The 17,752-nt window shown below is 34.0% G+C and overlaps 1 protein-coding gene across 7 annotated transcripts in view; it reads left to right on the forward strand.

The window, feature by feature from the left end:
• Window positions 1-6,229: 6,229 nt before the first annotated feature.
• The window catches only part of Liprin-gamma (liprin protein kazrin), a 115,641-nt gene continuing 104,118 nt past the window's right edge, over window positions 6,230-17,752 (forward strand). For all 7 annotated transcript variants that reach the window (XM_076121694.1, XM_076121696.1, XM_076121697.1 and 4 more), the window contains exon 1: window positions 6,230-6,442. The gene's annotated coding sequence lies outside the window, so the exon portion shown is untranslated. The remainder of the gene's footprint in view (window positions 6,443-17,752) is intronic.

A 17,752-nucleotide genomic window follows, 5' to 3' on the forward strand; every position in this document is an offset into this window, starting at 1 on the left:
CTCTTCTTTTACAGACATACAAACAACGGGCACAAAGTACAACCAGGAACGAAGCAATTATTTGTGGATCGCACAAATCATTGTTCCGTGTGGGAATCGAACACACGACCTCCCGACGCAATGGTAGCGGCGTGGCGACCTAAACCACTGCGCCACGGAGGCAGTCAAGTGTTAACAAGAATATCATTTTTTAATACTTTTTGTCATGATTGATCATCGATTAGTGATTAACTTCATCGGAACAAAACACACAAAGTGAATAGCATCATAAATGTATACCATCAATCTCGATGGCGAGAGTGTTGTATTTGAACAGTGGTTGATAGCGCGTGACAACAGTTGATACGATGACGGTGACGCGGCGACTCCGGCCCGGGGGTGTCACGCGATCACCGGCGCATTTCTGTTAATAGCCCCCAATCTTTATGTTCTAACTGTGGTGCAAGTTAAACGAGGTAGAAGCGACGACTTGCACATTGTAGTTAACTTAAATAATTCTTTACCTCGATTCTCTGCCACTATCGACTACCGACAACCGGCTAGCTATCGAAATTTTGACATTTAGTATGTACTGCCAAAATATTTCCTACGGCACCCGTCAGAGGCGGTGATCAGATTTTCATACAAAATTTCTCGATGGCAGGTCGGTTGTCGGTAGTCGATAGAAGTAGAGAATCGAGCTACTTATCATAGAGAATTTATTCAAGACTTCATAGAAGTTCCGTCAAAGTTTTAGTCAAAAATGTTTTATTTCATAAACTTTTGACAAGTATTTGAAATCGTCATCGTCATAGTATTATAAATCTACCACCGTTTCGGGAAAAGCTGTTGCTCGTGAGAAGAAACGGCAAAAACACTTTTCAATTGCTAGTCTGGATTCAAATAATATTAATGGATTCAGAAACATTTAGTTTTGAACGATATAATGATATTATTATTGTGTTTAATAGACAAATCCAGGCACAAACATTTGATTTCGGTTTTCTCAGTTTAATCTTAAAAAAATCCTTAAGTTATGGATACATTTCAATACCTTTTCCGCCTAAAATAGCGAAGTAACCAGAGTAAAAGGCTCAAAGTACTTAGCAAGCAAAGTGTGTAATGTTAGGGTTTACGATAGAAAATACATTGTCACGATACTAATGGCCCATTAAATAAATGTATAACGCGCTTTATGCCTTTATTCCTTACAGCGGTGCCTTGGAACTGATTCAAAAGTCGTACGGTCAGAGGCGTATTTCTTCCGAAAGCCGCGTAATCTTATACTATGTACTATGTAATATAATAAAGCTGAAGAGTTTGTTTGTTTGAACGCGCTAATCTCAGGAACTACTGGTCCGGATTGAAAATTTCTTTCAGTGATAGATAGCCAATTTTTTCCCCGTTTTTGTAACATTTTTTATTGGTACTCTGCTCCTACTGGTAGTAGCGTGATGATATATAGCCTATAACCTTCCTCGATAAATGGGCTATCTAACACTGAAAGAATTTTTCATATCGGACCAGCAGTTTCTGAGATTAGCGCGTTCAAACAAACAAACAAACTTTTCAGCTTTATAATATTAGTATAGATTAGTATAGATTCTCTCTTATGTGACGCAAGCGAAGTTGCGCTGGTCAGCTAGTAAGTTACATTTTTTTAGCCATCTTAGCTGTGGTCCATTAGAGTCCAGTGCACCTTTATTACAGGTCATTGAACTCTTTTTTACTTCAATTTGCTTGAGGTCAAGAACAGGATTGCCTTTGTGTTCCTGTTCAATATAGAAGTTATGATCATTATTGTTGACGCACAGAATTGACCCGCATTTACCATTTTACGACTTCGGTATGTGTTATGAAGACGTGGGAAGGGCAAATATCGTAAAGTGAGAACGTATTCTGTGGGAAGTTATTAGTTTATAGATCTCGATAAAGCGTATCATATTTGAACTAATTAGTAATAGACTTTCTTCTTCTTATCGTTAGTGGTCAACTTAGTGTTAAAGTTATTCAAGTCGCCAGCAGGCCTTTGACGTGGCTAACGGTTGCTATCTTAATTGACAACAATCGGAACCGACTTTTAAGGTGTCTTCCGAAGCACGGAGACACCCATGACAAATACCACTAGACGGTCACCCATCAATAGAATGAACGCGTCAAGGTTTGCTTAACACTCAAATCGTTTACTGATCACAATTAATAGTCGAGCAAAGTAAATGACACAAGTTTCTTTTAAAACTTCGATATTGCGTGACATGTGATACGGAATTAGGTGATAGTGACTAACCATTTCGTCACAGGTAATATTGTCCGAATCGGTAATAGTGTAGTGCTTGAGGTAATTTGGCACACCTGTATTCACCAGTTACAGTAATAATAGTGGCCAGTCAATATGCATACAGAAACTATTTATATTAATTAAGTACTGTGTTTATAGTAATCGTATATTCTACTCTTCCTAGCTTCTTAATGTTTCTATTATTCGTCTGTTAAACGAACCTGCAGTAATTTTTATTTTCCTGTTATTCTAAATCTGTTGTCGACGTTATAGTTTTGAATGTTGTCGTACATTAATAAAACGCTATCCATTTTTTCTACTTTATTTTACTTTACATTAAGTCTAGAAACTTTGAAACAGTAATAAATAACAAAGTTTATAATTCAGATTTATCGCATGAGACTCTAATTGATAGTTTATAATGGATAAGGTTAAAGACTTTGCTTAGTCTGAGCTCAATTTAACAAAAAAGAAAAAAAAATACTGAATAATTTTTATTGCACCACACTGCTAGACAATCCAAAAACCTTAGTTATAAATAATAAATAAATATTTATGATCCATTTTATAATTGACGCATTTATGGAGCATATTAATAGTAAAAAATAGTGCAAGATTTCGATTTCTGCTACAAAATTGGCAAACCAACGCAACACCGACGGCGTAGCAACTAAGCAGGACACTACAATAGAGTGCAACAAAAAACATTCAAATTAATCAATCCAAAACACTATTAATATAAAAAACACAACATAAGTTTATAACTTAAACCATTTGTCACAAGCAGAGGGTCAGTGTAACAGCGGGGGTGCAATGACAACCCCAAATAGAAAGGGCTCTCAGAGAAAACTTTCCGTCCCTTCCTTTATATGAGCTTCATAGAATTCCGCTTAGCTGCGCCCCGACACCATATACAATACATTGCTTTACTCACACTCGCGTATATTTTGCTTCAGTAATTTTATTTTATCTAGTTTGAATTCGCTGTTAAAAGATTTTACTGTGTTGTGTCACTATACTAAATTACTTGCGTTTACTAGTTTTCGTATTATACAGTGCTTTATATCCTTATAGAGTAATACATTAATTTACAAGCTTTTCCGAAACGGTTATAAAGATATATAACTATATAAATATAAGATATATAACTATTTGAAATACTTTGTACGAGGTTTAGGAAATAGATAATATTTTGAATTTAAGACAATAAAACATTTTATTTCGACGCAGGGTACATTGATCGCATACAATCAGTTTGTGACGACAGCCAGTGGTAACGTGCGTCAAATCGTTTATCAATCTAAGAAAGATAAATGATCAATTGCATTTTCAAATACTATAAAATACTTATCGTACAACGCAAAAGTTTATAAGTTACGTTTTCTATCCACTAAAACTACTACAAACTACGACTATAATTAAAAACAATGTGAGATATCTTCGTAACATTTGGTAAGTATCCATAAAGTTATGTTATGTCGTAAGATGTATGTGTTGTTATTGACTGTGATGCCAAAAACAGGGCATTGTCTTATATATGTGTTCTAGATATCTCCGTGTTACACAGTTAGTAGGTCGTAGACGATTTATGTAGGTAATTGCTTTCATTATTTCTGTTGAAATCTAATTGTGATATTTAATATTAATCTTATAACAATATAAAAGGTTTTTATGTCTCCAACAAACAGACCTGCAGACGAGAAAATATTCTTACTATTAAGTCTTTTACAAACGCACAAACAACTATCACAAAAGTCAACCAAATTCTTAAAATCTGTAGATTAGGTACTCAAATTTTTATATCAATGATAAACGAACCCACACCTCAGGCTAACTGTAGAGTCTCTCAGTGACCTTCTTGAGACACTAGCTGTGGCGTCATTGTATTGCTTCTTAACGGATGTAAAATCTTAAACCAAGAGAACTTTCACTATGCACTTAAATTATCTAACAAGAACTAACGAAAACCGAAACCCAATGATACCAATCAATAATACTAACATCATAATGCGATATATACAGGTAAGAAGCACTCAAATAAACATATTGCTACACTAGATAATACTATATATAATATAAAGTGGTCTATATATAATTGTAGGTGTCTGTGAGACACAACACGTGCGGATGACTCGCCTCACTGACGGGATAAATGTAATTGCACCTTGTAACTACCGAGCTCCGTTACATATTATTGTATGCACCTTGTATAGGTAAGTTTATACTGATGTTTATGTCAAGTTAATGGTTAATGAACTTTGTTATGTGTGGAAAATTAATTGCTTTTGTTCTTTAATAGATCTTTTTATTTATAGTTAATAGTTAATATTAAAAATGTGAAGACTTGTCCATCTATCAGCGTCAAATATGAATGTTACGAAATATTCCAACGTTAAAATGACAGTAATAAAATGTTATCAAATGTGTTTGTATTATAACCCCAAATATCTATTTATCATTAGTAAAGTACTAATACAAAACATATATTATCAAAGTATAACTTGCTACTTTGCACTGTTACTACATCTCTACATATTTATTTTACTTCATTCATATTCATACATTTCGTCAAACAAGTTGCGAGTACTACGTACTTCTGAAAATATAACCAAACAATCTATGGCTGCCTTAATGTGACACAATAAACCTTTTTTATTTATGTACTCAGGTTAACATTTCCTCAAGATAAAACGTGCAAATGTAAAGTTTAAAAAAAAACTGTTATTTATTTTTCGCAATGAAAAACAAGGAAAATGTAACTAATTCTCAGAAGTGTGTTTACAATCTTCATCAATTAATTTTATTAATAAATTAAACGCTAATTATTTTCCTTCACAAAGATTTTGTAAATAATTGCTAAAATAAAAAAAGGAATATCTGATTGTCTATGTCTGCGAAAGAAAAATACACAAACGACAAGTTTTAAAAAAGAACAAATGAATTACATGTAGAATTGATATTGCCGCTGGCAAAGAATACAAGCATGCGTAGAAAAAGTAAAGGATTCAATTTGCATTTAAAACAAAACTTATTGAAAAAACTCTCTGTGTAAGAAGCTAAGTAGTTTAACCTTACATTTTAAACTTAGTAGTAGTAGTTAGTAGTGCTTTAGTGCTTATTTTTAATTGATACTAGTATAATTAATTATCAAAACTATTATTTCTTGATAGGATTCTACATATTTTCGGATTTTCTTACCCAAAACGTAAATGTAAATTCCTAAATATTTTTTAAAAGTTGTGTAAACTTCTTGGTCAAAATGTATTGCGTGATGTGGAGTTTTATTTCCACTGCACGTTGTAGTAGCAGTGATGAATGTAGCAGTCGTCGTGCAGTCGGTGGCAGTCCGCGTGGTGTGGGCGGCGCGGGGCGTGAGGCGCCCGCGGGGGACGGGGGCCGGGGGTCTGACGTCACACGCGCCTGCGCATAGAAGCACTCCTTGACGCACAGAGTACTATTGAGTGCAGAGAATATGAAACGCTGAATGAATGTTAGATTGAAGATTGTTTTGTGTTTGAGTCAGTGATTGGTTAAACTTTTTGATTATTCTGAAAAGTCTTTGTAAATGACAATTTTTCTGTTAACCTTATAGAAGGATATAAGTGTTGCCGATTTTTTTTTCGGAATGTTTATTACTCAAAGTTTTAATTTAAAAAGCCTGTAGATTTAAATGATATAATTGAAAACAATTTGAAGATGAAGAAACATATACGGAATGCTCATGCAAGCAGAAATATTAGAGCCATAGTTGATAAAGTTCCGAAAACATATTGTAATACTTAGTACTAACTAGTGTCTGCTAATTTATTACTCTTAATAAGACTAAGTAGAAAACTAATTTATTAGCTATTCCTTTGTTATTGGATGTAGTATGTGGCTATAAAACTAATCTAACCGTACTACGTGCGGCAAAGGAAATTAACTCTCTATGCACAAAGTACACTGTGTACGGCAATCCGTGTCCGCGTTCGAGCAGGGCAGCCAGTCGCTTCGCTCGCGTGTTCTGCTACGACCGTCCGCTACGCGCGCGTAGCCCGTAGCACTTCGACAACTGTAGAACGCTACGAAAATATTTCCAGTGTGTGAGGATATTGAATTAAACGGAATTATTTAGTGCGTGGACTAGTGCTGTGCTACGACTGTTTATCGAATACCTGTGGTGAAATATTCGCGAGGAGAGCTAAGGTGGGTGAATATTGAATAACGAGATATGAATAGGTATTGAGAGCTCGGATGCGAGTGGTTTGCTCTAATGTCAAGGACACGGATATTGATCAAGTACCAGATGTGAACACTAAATTGTATCAACTTTGTTTACTTTTTGTGTTTGTTATTTACCTACGTTCAAGTTTACGGTACATTGGGTTAGCTGTTATTTACTTTAGCGGCACATTCGTTGTACTAACTGTAGCTATATATCGTTGTTGTATCTCTGTTGAGTCTATTACAATATATTTGGCTTATGTTTTCCTTGTATCGGGGAAATATATTCTTTTTGTTTTTCACCTTTCTCTGTCCGAGATTATTTGTTCCTAATCTAATGTAAGAAAGTTATTTTGATTTTATGCATTGAGTTTGTAGTGTTTTTGGTATATTTTGCAGTAAAGTAGTTTATAAATGCCTCGTAAATAAATGTGACATTTAGGAAACCACTTCATATATTGTTGTTCTATGTCGTATTATAGTCTTGAGTATTTCTTTAATTTATTGCTTACAGTTGTGGTTACTTGGCATTCATCAATTCACGTGTCTACCTACTGCCAGTCTTATCATATTGAACTTTTTATACGCTGCTTAGTCACTAAATGTTTTTTATACGTTAATATCGTTTTAACAGCTAATACGCTATGTAATAACTCTAAAAGCAGAATAGTCACATATAAGATTTGTTTACAGCTAAAAATTAAGATTTTGTCAGACAAAGGATTTTCCAAGAATCGAACTTGCGACAACCATTGCACTAAAGTAAAGCTACGTAACTACTTCTCCATTCCCCTTCAAGCTTTTCTTTCTTTATAATACTATACAAAACTATAAACTTATATAAGCTGTGAGGTATTTCATCATTTTATGTATAAAAGGGAATCTTTTCATGTTATAACATACGTTTGATGTTAAACCATGTTTATATTGAGCGCGTTCAGTTGAGGGAGTGTTTGAGACGTTAAAAGTAATACGCAACAAAGGGATGTACGAGAGGCCCACGAATTATTTATAAGGATACCACCTTGCGTTACAAGTACTATGAATTAGATATGTTCACGATGTTTCGGTACATTTTATATTTGCTTTATTTTAAAGTGTGTTTTGTATTTACACTGCTTTTTCTTGCCTCAATATATTTGTTACAAAATAATAGAACCTCAAAGGATGTTACCTACTTTATTGACCAACCATTATAAAGAATAACTGTATTCTGTAGGGCAATTTTGTACAGTCAGTATTGTCGAGTATCGAGAGTTTGACATTTAAAATGTACTGCCAAAGCTGGCAGTATCATACAGAAATTCCAACGTAATAATATTCTAAAATAATACACCCTATTGTAGCCAACATACGCTAGGAAAACTGCTTCTCTCTTTGTCTGATATACCCAAATATTATTCATTGATGGCTGAGTCAAAACAGTTACATATTTTAGACTTAACAATACTTATATGAAATAATATTCTAAAAGTTAGATAACACCAAACACTAATTCTGTTAATAATTTATAGAATCGATAAAACATTAGCATTGACCTTTAAGTTATTAATTGGGTTCAAATACCTGCTTTGTTAAAGAAAATATATTTGTACCTGAATTTGATTCTAGTTTTTAAAGGTCGGAACATTTAGAACCATTTAGATTTGTAATTGATAAATTATCAATAATTATACACCTACAGATAATTTTGTGTTTAGGAATTCTAGAATAATTTACGTACTAAATGTCATATTTAATATGAGGTGTAACACAGCGGCTAATTTTAGAAATTGAGTAGGCGGAACTAAATATATCTGTAATAGACTTTCACACCCATGTGATAGGGGAGTGAGCCATTTTTATGACGAGAGTATTATAAGCTCCACAGGATCTTGTTTTAAAAGAACACGAAAGTCTTATCAGCCCAGCCATTCTTACAAACATGATAAAGTCGGTTTCCAGTCTCACTGGATGCAGCTGGGTACCAGAATTTTACATGAAGCTACTGCCTATCAACCGCCACAACCCGGTTACCTAGGTATATATTAAGAAAAAATAATAAGCATTATTATTGTCTATAATTTAACATATTATTATAACATTAAACAAAATATTATGCGACATGGGAGTCAGACAACGAGTATTGCGTAATTTTAGTCACCTAAATTAACACACAGACACAAAAGCAAATCTTCACAAGTTGAGTTTCTGAGGTAAGAATAGGGCGTGGGATTTTTTACGATACAAAACCCGGTAGCCACTTAAAGAACATCAGCGCAGTGTCAGTGGCATTATAAAACAGTTTACTTCAATTCCTTTGTGTGGAGGCCGTGTCACGTGAATCAGCGCATGAATTGACGACTGATGTCTGATTAGAATAACTGTGACCCATGTTGAATATATCAATGGCCAGATAGGACTGCAGCTAAAATTAATACAGAAGACGCTTTTTTAAATTACAGTTTGTTATTATAGCGTTATGATAATTCCAATTATGCATTCTAATTAAAGCTTTAATTAAAACCAATTGCATACATTTTAATAGATCATATACACACAGATTATTATAATAATCTAAAATTTTATCTAATAATTACGTTTTGTTTCACGGCGATGCCACTTTTTGCGTAAACCGTTTTCTATACAAAGCACCGATACAAGCCTTTGTTATACGTTCTAAAATGAAATAGCGAAGCATTATATTAGCAAGTCCAATGTCTTAGAATATTGTTCATAATCAGGCTAATAGATTTGTGTAGAGCGGATGGTGTAGAGGAAGGGAGCCCTCCGGCGATGTATCAGCTATCTGCACTTCCACACACTCACATTAGCATACCACTTCATGTACATGTGCTGTGTGCGTGTCCTTATTGAAAATAGACTATGTGCCAGTATTTTGCATGTGTAAGTCTTCGAAGATGAAGCAGCAGAATGCGATGATGTTGCGATTCTAAAGCCTGTTTCACTTCTAAATAGTAAACGTTGCTTATCAGATTTTTTTAGTAGATACGTTATCTGATGCTTGGTCGTATATTGGAGAACTGGCCCTTATACTCTAGTTTTGCCTAGTATATTTTAGATATTAGTTTAAAGTTATATACTTTGTGTGGTATTTGGCACAAATATGATATCTTAAAAGTTGCTAAAATATAACATAGTACGTTTAAATTATAGAAAACTACCATTTGAAAAGAAAAAAGAATGGAAAATGGATTACGGAAAGAAACAAAAAAAAAACAGTCGAATTGAGAACCTCCTCCTTTTATTGACGTCGGTTAATAAGTGAAGCTAACGCGTTTAAAATAACACTAAATCGTCGTTGTAAACAGCATAAATGTGATTAGTATTTGGTTGTAATGAATGCTTCGAATAAATCCTTTGTTCGGAACAAATAGCAGCGATCAAATGAATACTATTTAAACCGCAACGAGTGAACTCAACGAAGCACTGTTACAATTAAACTACTTTTACGGATTCTACTGCGGTTTATTTGATTTTACGGAATAATTGGTTTAGCTAAAGCAAATGAAATGTAAGTTCGTTTTTTATTATGATCTAGCTTTTACCTACATTCAATCTTATTGTTTCACAGACAATGATATGCTGGGACTTAAAAAAAAATATTTCACAGGGTCACACCTAATTGCCTAAGGGTTTTTTTTGCATATTATCAGTTTTGATAATTATTCGTTTGCAAAATTTACGTTAATAATTTATTTATTTAATAATTAATATAATTAATTTATTTAAAAAAGATGGTACTTTTGCATACACATTAGGTATTTGAATGGTTTCATTTCATTAATCTGCAAGTTATTATAATATTGGTACTACCTTTTTGAAGTTTAATTTATGAGACATTTTTGTTAATTGTTCATTGCCTGTCGTGCTGTAAGATAACCTGTTTTATTAGTGATTATGAATCCGATTATTTTAAGGGAATAATAATTGATATTCTGAACGTTTATTAATCATTACTTATATCACTCATTGTACGTTTAGTTTTTTTTAAATTGAGTATTTTAAAGCAGTATATCATTGTACAAGCACATCCCTTTAAACGTAGAGGATCAACGTCCACCTGTGTAATAATTAATTAATGTTCAATCCTTTGCCAAGGTTATTAAGGTAGGTTGCAAAGGGATGAGCCTCATTCATTAATGATCGCTGAGGTCGAGTATTGGACAACATGGATTCTCGGAATTTAGATTATTTTGAGATAGCTTTTGGAAATATAGATGATAATATTACAAGAAGAGACTTTGACTTTGAGTTACATGGTGGGTTCAGAACGACAGTTCCAGTAGTATGACGTAAGACGGTATAGTCGTAGGTTGACCTAAAACAAGGATCAACATATTTTTGTTAAATGTAAAATACGGACCGTTGGAAAAGAGACCTTTGCCCGACAATGGGACAGTATACCTAGGTTAAAAAAAAGAATTAACATTGACCAGATAATTTCGTGCGTGGAATACTGCAGCATTGATCAAAACATTACTATATGTAATGCACACATAGACGTGCATCAATAAAGATGTGTTGAAACGATTGTGTAAACAAATATGAGTTAATTGGTCAATCTGCGCTTTATCCGTATCCGAGGACACCCGAAACCATTTAATAGATAACACAAAATAAACATAAAAAAACACATCAAGCATTTTACCGCGCTCATAAATTATTGGACACCTACGTGTATTCTGAATGGTTGATGGAACAGAGCGGTTCGGGTGTTGGACTATATTTCATTCCGTGAATTATTGTTACGGCTATTCACCTCACCTCTCGCCTTACCGTCGCTTTATTCCTGAATTTTCTAACGCTAGAACCTTAAGAAAAATTGTGGGTATCAATTTCTGAATTGAGCCACGTTTAACGAAGATTTTGAGATAGGTATTTTCTTTTAGAATATCAAAAGGTGGAAATGGCCGTGATCCCTGATATTTACCCACTTTCCGGCAGATATCTTTGCCTCCTACACGTTTAATAACAAAGAAACGCTTTGTAACAACTGAGAACTGTTTTTGAAGGTTGCTTTAACGTCACAAGTATTCTTTGCTTTCATAAAGTCTTATCTTTTCTTTGTTTGACTGAGATGGGTTCAATAATACAATCACTATCAGCTCATCACGTTTACGCAACGCGAATCCACGTGAAAGAGCTGTATCTATATTTAGTTATACTAAAAGCTTCAGAGTAAAATAATAAAATATTCGCATACTCGCGTTGTCACATAATTATAACGCAAGTCACAATTTTATACCGTGGGAATAGGCACAGTACGAGGCTTTACGTAATGAAGTCCCTTTTCTCATTTTTTACATCAACTGCCGTAGTACATTAGTGCCAGTTAATTACTTTTTTTATTTCGTATCTTTGCCAGTGCAGCTGAACTTGCGAATTGAAAAGAATACACGAAGCGAGGCCTCGGGTAAAAAGGTAAAACATGACTTTTCCATTGAGGGAAAGATGGGGAGGATTTCTACGAACATTTTTTTCTTAAATTACGCATACACCTGTATATTATAATAAGGGATTTGTACCAACGGCGTGTTAGAAGTCAGAATTAGGACGCCTGAGATTTGGTACGTGGGATTTGCGCCGTATAATTTTGGTTGAAATTATCAGGCTGTTTACCGCCTGTGTTATTAAAGGCGACAAATGAATCGTTCGTAATTAGAGCAATTTTGTACGCTGAGCTCGTTATTGATTACAATTATTCCCTAACGAATAATTGTTTTTGTTGTTAATGATTTAAGAAACTTTGAGGTTTTATTTGTACATTAAATAGTCTTTTTAGCGTTATACGCTGCGTTTAGATAACGACTCTCTTACTGTTTTTAGCTAACGATACAAAAATATAAGTAGTATAGTAAACTCCAAACGAAATAAATTTCAACTGCATTACGAAACTGAATTACACACAACACAATAATTGCGATGTAGTCCACTGCCTGCTATGTAAGTATACATGTATATAGTTTTCATACGTATGCAGCAGTAGGATGAATGCAAGTCGTTACGCAGAGTGCATGTTACCGTGTCGGTGTAGTGCCGCCCTACTGGCCCCGAGAGATGCCACGATACATTGTCTTACTCGAGAGCAACAGGCGAGGATTCTTTTGAAACTAACAACTATTTTTAGAAGAGAAAGTGTGATCGGAGAGTGATGGAGTTTTTGACATAATAGTCGTTTTAAAAGTAAGGGTAAGTTTATATTCATGGCTAGAAAAAGTACCCATGTAAAGTGATGTTTTAGTAAAACAGTCAATTTTACACCGATTATGTTCCGTGCACAAGTATCTACAGTTTAAGGTATAACTAACTAGCTAAATTTAAAGCTCTATTTAGTAAGGTTTGACTAAATACTCAATCATTTCATCGCTACTACGAAGGGAGACAATCACCTCTTTGTGAGTGCAATGTAGAAGAAGTGTATTGGCTATTGCGTATGTCATCCTAAACATTATAAGGTTTGTTCCGAAGTGGCAAATGGGCGGGTTATGATGACCAATGGCTTCTTAATGTTATCCCTTGGGTTTCCCTTTCATAAATCTCTTCTCCCAACCGTAACTTAATGGCCATACTACATTCTTAGCAAAAAATTACCCCACTTTATCTTTTTACCAAGCACGTACGGATTAGCTTTCAACCTAATTTTGTTCGGCAACGTTTATTATTTACCCGAAATATACCTATTACTCGTCTGATTAATAACTTAATAACATTGTTATTATTGTGTACACAGAACATAATGGCTTCAGGAAGAAAATTCCATTAACGGGAGAATGGGGTCGCCCGTAAAAACCTTGATAACCGTAATAAATGCTGAGATTTGTGTCCTTTCAATACGGTAGCCGGGAGCTGCTATTGTACGGTCACTTAACGTAATGTCAAGTATGTCGTCACTCCAGCTCATTGGCGACCGACTGCTCGTGAAGTATGCTCGAATAAATATTGGATTTCACTTTGTTGTATAGCCCGAAATTAATGGTCCGAATAAAATTAGCTTTCAATAGTTCTCTCTTATTGAAAAGTAGGTACTTCGATTGTTGGTAATCGAGCTTTCTACGAACCTCGTAATAGTGAATTTAGTTGTTATTTAAGCCGCCACATGCTGAGGCTATATTATAGTTACGTCATATAGTTTATCTATGTAATCATCTTTGTTACGGACGATAGCTTGTTGAGATCATATTTTATGTGTCACATTTGTTTTTGTAGCAGAGAAAGAAAACTCCGTATACAGACTTCAAGCAGGACTATTTATAGGTAAACTTATTCTGTATCTTAATAAATGTTAGACATAAATAACATTTAGTACATTTTATGTTCAATTAGGCATATCAATTTTATTTTGTTTTATATAAATTATTTTTCGCTCTCAGTGATACAGATGTTTTCAATATTCCAGACCAATATTTGTATGAAACAAGAGTAATGGGAATTTTATTTATTTCGTAATTAAAACGAATAGTGTTTATTTGTCTTGATTGAACGTGAGTCGGGGAAAAATAGCTGTGAAACTAACAAAAATGTTGAAAACCTTTACGTAAAGTTCCGTCGATATTTAAGATAATTTGTGTGTCCAATACGGCGGACATCGAAGTGCTGACATATTGTTAATGTTAATTTATTGAAAGGACAGATTTTTTTATACTTTTCAAATCAGCTCAAAATATCATGAACTATTGTACTATATCTATTAGAGGCCTAATAGCTTTGACAACAGCCAAATGTGGATAAAAAAAAATTGAAACTGCATTAAACTCTTATGTTAGGTAAGGAAATACGGCTTTTTAGTTTCGTATCTTCTGAGAACAAGGTAAGATTTTGGACGATATTTTGATAGGTCTTAGGCTAAATTCCCTGTGCCCAAATCGATCAATCAATGTGGTTAGGTAGAGGTATTCGAAGTTCGGTCCTTGGAGACGATGGGAGACATACCATTACGCTCCGGGAGAACTCGGTAGATCAACTTTGGAGGAAGGTAAGAGCTATTAATTTTAAGAGGATACTTGCGTTAGTTAACTAAAGTGTTACTTTAAGTATAGTGCAGAAAAAAGCCAGTCAGTTCAAGTCTTATACATATTTCCAAACTGATGCTAGAATTTCTTCACCGAAGAGATTATTATTCAGGTGTTTGGAATTACTATGTCAAAATTTTCAAAGGCACAGTGAAATGTGGAATATGTTGTAAACTGAAAATCAAAAGATTTGTTTCTGTATAAATCTATAAACATAATACAGTTCAATAAAAATGTTATCTTTATTCCTACATACAACAAAGCACTCCTTATCATTCTTTCAGTACAGTAAAACTTTATTCTCTCTCCATTGAGTTGCACTATCACACTTATAAAGAAGTAGCTGCTGTTTATCAAGGGACCCGACAAAAACTGTTCGCTCTATCGATAAAGCGTCCTTGGGGAAACTTTCACGTCAACGTTTTCTTACAGTATTTGATATTTACAAAGACAAACGTGAGCTAGTCTAAACCAAAAAAAACAGACATGACCTTTGATGTCACCGTTTCATAAATCAAAAAAGTAATATACAATTTTGAACTCACCGCATTGAATTTAAAACTGTATTTTGTCTGTATAAGGCTGGTAATTGAAGCAATGTGAATGACATGCAATAAATTGAAAGTTGAAGCAAAAATAATGCATTACCATAGCCGATGGGTTGTGTGCCGCTGTGTGCGCAGATAGGGTGCGTCGTCACGGGGTGACGCTTGGCAAATATGGGGTTGTTCCACAACGGTATTAGCCTTTGTGCACATGGCAGGCCCCCTGCGCTTTATGAGATAAAATTTTGGTACATTTCATTGAACTGAGCATCGTGTGTAGCTACCAAGATCAATGGGCCGCATCCAATAAATTACATTTAGAAATGCTTTGATACTAATTTCGCGAATTTCGGAATTTATTGTTATTTCGAGATAATTTAGGCCAGTGCTCAATATCTAGTCATAACAGCTTAATACTGGGAATACTAAAACAATTGACTTTCAATAACAAATTATTCCTATCAGTAGTTTAAATATTCTGTGTTATTATTTCTGTATTATTGTTCAAGTTGTAGACGATTGTTTCATTTTCAACCAGGTTTTAGCTCGATTGTACAATAGCACGGTAAACTAGATCTTAAATACATAGAGTTATGGTTGAATGTAAAGTTACAGTACAGATCCCATAAAGGATTAAACATTTTTTACGTTTTTAATGTGTCTTGCGTTATGAAAACTAACTACATACTTACATTAGGAGTGGGTGGTAACGTTCATTATTTTTTATTTTGAACTTTATTGTGGAACGTATACAATTAAAATTAACGAATTACTGCATGTTGCCAGTTTGAGTACACATTCTTTTTTTAAATATTTTACTCATAATGAGTTAGTATAAAAGCCGCTCCTTATTTTTTTATTTTAAAAGTATTCTTTACATTTTTTTTGTAGTGGTAATATGAATCAGTCAAATTGTTTGCGAGGTCATTGACACGACACGCACACACTCAATCGTATTAGAAAACAATATGTAATAGAAGGGTGCGGATATTATTGAGGGTAACTCTACCTGTTATTTATACAGGTTGTGTATAAACATAGCTACAAAAAGCCAACATATGAACTGAAGCAACAATATAGAACGGAATATTTCGTATAGTTTTTATTATAACGTTTATCCATCCAGGATTTAGGCCGATTGTGGGGATTATAATCGAATTTTACTTTGTTGTGTTTGAATTGAATTATTTTTGATAATATTCACAATTATATGTAGAACAAAACGTTACAAATTGTGCAATGAAATGTGTGATTTAAAAAAAAAGATTTCATAATTGGCCATAGTTAAACGGAAAGGATCCAACCCACACTATTAAAACACTCCTTGAAGTTAAAATTTTAATATCACGAAAACAATCCAAGTAAAATTCAAACCCACCATGAAGTTATAGTCCTGAGTTAGTCCCCAAATTTAAAGTGGAGAATCAATGACGGAATACGATCTGAACTTTAAAGTTAAATATCTCGAAACTACGTCTGTGTGGGTTGGATCGTTTCCGTTTAACTATGGCCAATTAATTTTCTTAAATTATTGCGGCTTGTACACGTCGTTTTATAATTGCTACTTTTTTTTAACATGCTTGGAGCTAATATCACGATTATTGGATGAGCAAAGTGAAGAATGAGGTGTTCCTCGTAACATTCAAATAATATATAACAGAAGGATGCGATATACCCTGAGTATGACGTAAAACGTTACAAGGAGTGTTACTAAATTATAGATAAGTCTCGGATAACCTATCTGATAAATATAGGTACAGCAAATGTAATAAAATAATTGCTAAAATAACACTTTTAAAGTTAACCGATACTTATACAAACGGCATGAAGCTGACCATTGTTCTTTTACTATTATTGTTTGCTTTAAGAACCAACAATTAACCAGCAGTTAACCATTAAAACAGTCTACATCTAGGTACTCGTTAGGTATTCACGTCCTGTTGAACGGACTTTTACACGTCGAAGCATCGAATCAAGAGACACTTTACTGCTCAGTGCACTCAAGGGAGAGGAACTAGAGTACCGCCGGGATTTCATCTCGTATCTTTGAGCATTGACGATTTTTCGGCATTAAAACGTTGGCCAGCCTTAATGGGGAGCCGATTTGATAGGATTACAATTGAGGGTCGGAAAAATTGTGCGTTTGGATTAGTACAATTTCTTTTTTTTATTTTGGATGAAAGGGGGCGTAGAGCTGTGGTCCTGTTTTATGCTAATGCCAGCTGCTGATTCCGCTTTGGAATTTGGGAATGCACTGCGTGGAGCTTTCGTTACTGTGTTTAGTGCCAATGTCATTATAGTTTATATTTTTTTATAGATTATTTCATTGAGGAAATATTAAATTATCAAGATAAATACAACCTGGAGTGGTCTATGTAAAAAGTAGCATTTGTCAACAAAAAATAATTTAGTTTGCCAACGAGTAATAAAAAACAACATTTAACTTCATTTACCTTTGTCCTATCAAAGTTGCAATTAATGAATATACCACCAGTTAGAAAAATGTATTCCCAGACGACATATAGTAACTAATTGTTGAGTTTTATTAATTAGTCACCGTAACTACTATGTCATTATGCACGAATTAATGCATATTTTATGCAAACAAAGTAGAGAGCAAAAAATACAAAGTTTAACGATATCTCGCTTATACAGAGGTATTTAAACTCAGTATAACTCTGGTTTATTTACTTAATATCAATGTTATACAAGCCTTCGCACCAAAGCTTCAGTGC

The sequence above is a fragment of the Anticarsia gemmatalis genome, chromosome 13 (genome assembly GCF_050436995.1).
Source record: "Anticarsia gemmatalis isolate Benzon Research Colony breed Stoneville strain chromosome 13, ilAntGemm2 primary, whole genome shotgun sequence".
NCBI lineage: Eukaryota > Metazoa > Arthropoda > Insecta > Lepidoptera > Erebidae > Anticarsia > Anticarsia gemmatalis.